Below are 6795 nucleotides of genomic sequence, written 5' to 3' on the forward strand. Positions count from 1 at the left end.
AAAGAGGAGGAGGGGAAGGAAGAGAGTGGGGAGGGGAAAAGGAGGGGGAGGGAAAGAGAGGGGGAGGGGAAGGCAGAGAAGGGAGAAAGAGGAGGAGGGGAAGGAAGAGAGTGGGGAGGGGAAAAGGAGGGGGAGGGAAAGAGAGGGGGAGGGGAAGGCAGAGAAGGGAGAAAGAGGAGGAGGGGAAGGAAGAGAGTGGGGAGGAGAAAAGGAGGGGGAGGGAAAGAGAGGGGGAGGGGAAGGCAGAGGAGGGAGAAGGAGGGGGAGGAGAAGGAAGAGTGTGGGGAGGGGAAGGTAGAGGAGGGAGAGGGAGGGGGAACAAAAGAGGGGAGGGGACGGCAGAGGAAGGAGAAGGAAGGGGAGGGAAAGAGGGAAGAGGGGAGGGCAGAGGAGGGAGAAGGTGGGGGAGGGGAAGAGGGGGGAGTGGAAAAGAGGGGGCAGGGGAAAAGGAGGGAGGAGGAAGGGGGGGCAGAAGATGGGGAGGAGAGGGAGAGGGAGAAGAGGAGAAGGGGAGGAGGAGAAGGGGAATGGGTGGGCAGGGTACAGAGAAGGAGACGGAGGGAAAGGGGGGGAGTGGAAGAGGGGGGAGGGGAAGAGAGGGGGAGGGGAGGGCAGAGGAGGGAGAAGGAGGGGAGGGGAGGGGGAGGAGAGGGTAGAGGAGGGGGAAGGAGGGGGAGGGAAAGAGAAGAGGGAGGTTGGGCAGAGGAAGGAGAAGGATGTGGAGGGGAAGAGGGGAGGGGAAGAGGGGAGGGGAAGAGGGGGGAGGAGAGAGCAGAGGAGGGAGAAAGAGGGGGAGGGAAAGAAGGGGAGGGGAGGGGAGTGTAGAGAAGGGGGAAGGAAGGGGAGGGAAAGAAGGGGAGGGGAGAGGAGAGGGAAGGAGGAGGAGGGAAAGAGAAGAGGGAGGGTTGGGCAGAGGAAGGAGGAGGGGGCAGGGAAGAGGGGGAGGGAGGGGGAGGAGGAGGAGGAGAGGGGCACCCCACCCCCATGCCCTGCATGGTCAACCAGCTCCGCCTGGTGGGAACTTGGTCATATTTGTTTTATCTTCTCTCTCTGAGAACACAGGCATGTATCTTTGCCCTTGAGACTATGGTAGGGACATCCCATGAGTCACCTGCACAGGACCTAGCAGGTCTTCCCATAGCACAGGTGCTCACCCACGTGACGATTCAACATTGCCAAGGAGCTATTTTTGGGTTTCATTTTTTGACCTGGGACAGGGTCAAGGATGCACCTGTTGGCCCCAGGTGCAGACACTAAATGCCTTTACTCCGTGCTGTGTAGGCACGTCATCTCCTGGTGACTGGTGATCTGCCCCTCAGCCCGTGGTCCCAGCACCCATGGATGTGTGAGGTAGATCTCCTGATTCTGTAACCCGCCGCATTTATTACCTGCCATGTCCTGTGAAGACAATTCCCTCCCCAACTTCTTGTGTCCTTTTCGCTACTGGCAAGGCCGTGTGGGTTCTTTGTAAATCTGCAGTAATACAAGGCAGTGCCGCTGCTATTCCTTGAGGCTTCCACTGGCTTCTCTGAATCTGTCTGGGAGGATCCCTCCAAGCTTGTTCTGCTGTCCTGTGATCAGTCTGAACGGGGTTCCCTGCTTTCTGGATCTCAGGGGGTTTAGACGGCAGTGACTGTGCCCGCAGAATCCGTCTCAGAAGGTGTGCTGAAAGGTGACACTGGAAGAAGTAGAAAGAATGCAGTGCTCCAGAGGGAGTTTTAAATGAACTCACTAGTGTCATTAGAAAGGTGTGTAAAGGAATTACACAAAGCAAGCATAGGATCTATGGAAAGGAATTGATTAAAAACAACAGTGAGCTATCAGAGATGAAACCATGGCTAGTGAAGTAAGAACTTCTTTTTGACAAAAATTGGAAAGCTGCAGCCCAGAAATGTAGGGTAGGAGATTTGGGCCAGCTTCAGCGTGGCCACATCCCTGCCCTGGTGGTCGCCTGGCCCCAGGGGTATGGCGATAAATACCCTTCTCTGATAAAGAGCCAGAGCTTGCCAGGAGGAGGCCATGTGCTCGGCACCTCTGCCCTCCATCTGCTCCTGCCTGGAACAGAAGTGTTGATGAACAACTTGTGGCAACAGCCATCAGGGAGCAAGAGGGCAGAAGCCACACGTGAGGGGTGACAGAGCCGAAGTGGAAAAGGCTGGGGTCCCCAGGGACCCTGTAGGGCTCTGGAACTACCCCCACACTGCGTCTTCCGTTCCTTCCGTGTGCGTGTGATTTAAAGCAAATGAACATGTGTCTGTTTCAATTCCTGGTGGTTGAGTTCTGTTATCTGTCACCCAGATCATTCCTGACCAGTGGGCGTGTAGAGCCCCAAGGATTGGACAGACATTGCACACTGTCAGCAGCGAGGGGGTCCCAGGCTTCAAGGACAGTCCTATCTGACCCGGGAGTCCACGCTTAGTCAGGCTTACATAACACACCAGAAGAGAAGCGTTTGGGGCAGGCAGATTCCCAGTTCACCTCCATTGCATGCCTTTTGGGGTACATTATTTGAAGTGCTGCACAGAGCAATTTGGGGGCAGGGGCAGGGGCCCCCCAGGCATGGGGAGGGGGGAGGTAACAGGACCAAGGCAAAGTGGAGGACCCCAGGACTGATGATATTCAGCATGGGTGGGTCCTCCTGCAAAACCACACATGCCTCCTGGTGAGTAGATCCAGCCCCTGGAAAGGTGAATCCAAATACAAGATTGGAGTGGAGACATACGGGGCAGCTGGCCTGGCCGCCTGGCCAGAGCTTGGAGCCCATTTACCAACATACTGAGGCTGAACCCTGGAGGTGTGGTGTGCAGAGTCAGACCCAGAGCCAGTGAGGCCACGCCTGGAGCTGGGATTCCTCCTGACATCCCTGCTGGCTGATCCACCCCCACCACCCCACGTCTGAGGCTTGCTTTTACCTAAGTTTGCTTAGAAGCCCCGTTCCAAGTTCAGGAAGTAAATCCTTCCTTGGCTTCCCTACCAGCCTCCTCCTCCCACTCCCCTCCCTCTTATGCTTCACCCCTCCTCCTCCCCTTTCTCCTGGCCCTCCTCCTCCCCCTCTCCCCCTCCCCTTCCCCCCATCCCCCTCCTTCCCTTCTCCTTCCTTTCTTCCCTCCTCACCCTTCCCTCCCCTCCAACCCCCTCCCTTCCTCCTCCCCCTCCTCCCCTCCCTTCTTCCTCCTCCCCTTCTCTCCTCCCCTTCCCCTTCCTTCCTCCCCCTCCTCCCCTCTCCCTCTCTTCCCTTCTCCCCCTCCCCTTCCCTTCTCCCCCTCCCCTTTCCTTCTCCCCCTCCCCTTTCCTCCCCTCCTCTCCCTTCCCTCCTCCCCCTCCTCCCCCTCCCCTTCTCTGCTCCCCCTCCCTCCTCCCTTCTTTCCCCCTCTCTTTCCTCCTCTCCCTCTCCTTCCCTCTTCCCCCTTCTCCCATCCCCCTCTCTTCCCTTCTCTCCCTTCCCTTTCCTCCTCTCCTCCTCCCTCCCATGTCCCCCTCCTCCTCCCCTCCCCGCTCCCCTCCTCTGTCCCTTTCCCCTTTTTCCCCTTCCTCTTTCCCTTCCTCCCTCCCTGCCATAAATCCCTTCTATTGATTTAAAGCAGCTCTATAATTAGACGATAGATAGTTCTGCCTACATGTTAATCCCTAGATGTGTGATGCCTCGAACATGCCTGGGCTCAACTCCCTTCCCAATCACAGGCTTGCTTCTGAGTGAAGGAATATGGGGTAATGTTTTGCTCTATTGAACATATAGATCCCAACTGATTTTAAATACATTTCATCTGTTTAAAAAGTCTTTCTGAATGTGAAGTTGGTGTGGGTGGCTGAGACCAGGCAAGTCAGCAGCCTGGACATAGCATGTCCCGGAGGGAGAGCAGGAGGGGACAGGGTGTGTAGTCCAGGACCTTTTCCTCAGGAGTCCTCCATTCACTCACGTAGAATGAAAACTGTCCATATAAGGGAGGAAGATATATTTGTGCACCACCATGACCCCTCCATGAGAGCAGAAGCCATGTGGAGGAAACAGACCGCCAACCCAGTTATATCAGGGAAGGGTTTCTGCTGGCCACCACGGTCACAGTGGGTGGACAGACCGCCTGCAGCGTCTGCCCAGAATCAGCCCTGTGGACAGGAACCCGGGCTTGCAGCCTGGGTGCAGAGAGTGGACGGGATGCACACCTGAGTACTGGGCATTCCCAACGGGGGTGCAGACTTGCCTGTGGCCTGCAGCCTCCTCCCCCCCACCTCCCGCAGAGGTCCTCAGGGGGCCCGCCTTATGCACTCTGATGCTCTGAGAGACCCCGATGAGGGGACGACAGCAACCCAGGCTTGTCCAGGTACAGAATGATATGTGAATGCAGCACTGCTCAGGTGACTTAAATACACACAAACGGGCAAGGAGAACCATGCAGTCTGTGATCAGTACAGAAGGGTCCCGGGGAGGCAGGAGGAACGTGGGGAGAGGGCGCCCCCACCACCAGCACAGTGCTGGGGACAAGACAGCAGGAGAGAGGCCCTGACAGGGGGGCAGGGCAGCAAGGTGTCCACAGAGAGGTCGTCAGGCAGACATGAAGCCGCAAGGGATGGGGCGGGGGGTGGGGGCTGGTGGGCATGGAGAAAAGGGCTCCAGGCAGTGGGTGTGGGGTCTGAACAGGGGCAGCTTCAGTGGCCAAGTGGAGGTGGCTGGCAGGGACCAGTGTTTGGGGAGGGGATTTTTTCTAGCACTGGAGCCACAGGTGGGCCTTGGGGAGCACTTTCCCACCCACTAGTATGGTACTTCTCTGAGGCAAGTCTCCCTCGAGGCATCCCTTGCACACCACACCCAGGGGAGAGCCAGACGAGGCAGGGGGGACAGTCACACTGCTTGTTTCTCCCAGCCCCCCACCCCAGAGCTGGGGCAGATAGGGGGATGGTCAATGAGGGTGCTGCTGGAGGCCCCCACTTTGAGAAGACAGCTCACAGTGTCCCTGTCACCCTGCGTTGGATGGCTCGAGGTGACCAGGAAGGTCTCCTCTGAGCCTGGACATGAGGCTAGGGGGACCCACAGCCATGCCATGGGGGCCACCCTCTGCCCTCCATGTTAGGAATAAGGGGAGTAGGCATTCTCCCAGCCAGCCTGAGGCATTGGTGACTGGCCACGGGATGGGCCTGCCTGGTGATATGGGAGCTGGTCTAGGTGGGTCAAAGGCTGTCTGTAGGGAGGTGGATGGAAGGGCAAACTGGGCATTGGGACATCTGGGGCACACAGGGGGAAGCTGGTGGGGGGGGCATGTGTGTGTAAGTGTGTGCAAGCCTGTGTGATAGTGTGTGCATGTGAGTATGTTTGAGGGAGCTGAGATTGTGGAGAGGGACACGGGACACAGGACATGGGGACACAGGACACGGGGACACAGGGACATAGGACACAGGGACACAGGACATGGGACACAAGATGTGGGGCATGGGGACACAGAACATGAACACAGGACATGGGGACACAGGACACAGGGACACAGGACATGAGAAAACAGTGACACAGGACATGGACACAGGATATGGGGACATAGGGACATGGGGACACAGGACATAGGGATATAGGACATGGGGACACAAGACATGGGACACAGGGCTGGGAATGGGACATGGGGACATGGAACACAAGATACAGGGACACAGGACATGGGGACAAAGATCAGGGAGGCACAGGACACGGGGACATAGGACATGGGGATATAGGGACATAGAGACACAGGGGCATAGGTCTGGGAATGGGACATGAAGACAGAGGGACGTGGGGCTGGGAGGAACCAGGACACAGGACATGGGACATAGGACACAAGACTTGGGTATACAAGTCACAGGGATACAGGGCTGGGAATGGGACATGGGACATGGGGACACAGGGACACTGGACATGGGACATGGGGATATAGGACACAGGGACACAGTACATGGCGGCATATGGACACAGGGCTGGGAAGAACCCAGCATATGGGACAAGGGGACACAAGGACACAGGGACACAGGACGGGGCTGGAGGTGCGGTTAGGCCAGTGGATCATTGTGGTTCTGGAAACCTGCGTGTTCTGGGCAGCTGGGGCAGGGTCTGGAAGGTGGACTTAGGGCCATACACTTTGGGGTACCCAGGGCTGGATGGTGCAGGCCACCATGGGAGGGGGACAGAGAGACCCACCCAGCCCCATGAACTCAGGGACCCCCACACAGGGTCCTGAAGCCTTTTTGCAAGAGAGGGACAGTCCTGGGGAGCAGGGGTGGGGGCCTCAGTGTCACCAGGACTGTTTTTCTGTGTGGCTGTGATGCTGCATTTGGACCCTTGGGCTCTGAGGCACTCAGCCTACAGCACTGGCTCCCCCAACCCCTGGAGAGCTGGTGGAGCTCGTCTAGGGGCCACTTGGAGAGGGCTAGAACCCCCCAGAGCTCACACAGCAGGTGGGCAGGAGGGGACGAGATCCTGCCCTGGGTGGCACTGTCACTGTCAGTGGTGTCACTGTCAGTGGTGACAGCCGGGGATGTTTGCGTTGTCCCGGGTGTGTGTGTTGTGGGGGGGGGCGGGGGCAGGTTCCTCGCTGAATAGCTCAGCAGGGCCACATATGACGAACATATGAACTTGAGGACGGCATGGGGGCTGTAAAGGTTTTATTACGGGGTGTCTGGGCCCGTGCGGTCCTCCCCCCTGCTGCCGCCCACGTCTGATTTCTGCCAAGTATGTGACTCGTCATGCTGGGGAATGTCTCCACTGCTGGGGCTGGGCTGGATTCCCGGGTCCCTGCTCTGCAGGGGTGGAGAGGTGGCTGATTTGCTGGGGTACACAGT

The sequence above is a fragment of the Panthera leo genome, chromosome A1 (genome assembly GCF_018350215.1).
Source record: "Panthera leo isolate Ple1 chromosome A1, P.leo_Ple1_pat1.1, whole genome shotgun sequence".
NCBI lineage: Eukaryota > Metazoa > Chordata > Mammalia > Carnivora > Felidae > Panthera > Panthera leo.